Genomic DNA, 239 nt, shown 5'->3' with positions numbered 1-239 from the left:
TACAAGTACAGGTCCATTTACATAAGCCACGTATTTTAGACATTTGCAGTCCATACAGTACAGGGTTAAAGAGTGGTTGACAGGTGACAAAGTATGATGACAAAAAAATGCGCAACATGTTTGGTACACTGTTCATATTAAATCTGGCCTGCACAACTTCAAAGAAACAACCAAAAGAAAAGTTCAGGAGGGAAGCAAGGTGAGGTGTGCAGGTACTGACAGCTTTCTGTCTGGTCTGT

At 41.0% G+C, this 239-nt stretch overlaps 1 pseudogene; it reads right to left on the bottom strand.

The window, feature by feature from the left end:
- LOC118341404 overlaps positions 1 to 239 on the bottom strand; it is a 2,549-nt pseudogene that overhangs the window by 1,886 nt on the left and 424 nt on the right.

This window comes from Morone saxatilis, unplaced genomic scaffold (genome assembly GCF_004916995.1).
Source record: "Morone saxatilis isolate NCDOM2014 unplaced genomic scaffold, NCSU_SB_2.0 Contig8, whole genome shotgun sequence".
Lineage (NCBI taxonomy): Eukaryota > Metazoa > Chordata > Actinopteri > Moronidae > Morone > Morone saxatilis.
The sequence above is the reverse complement of the archived record's forward strand: the minus strand, read 5'-3'. Positions and strand labels throughout refer to the sequence as shown.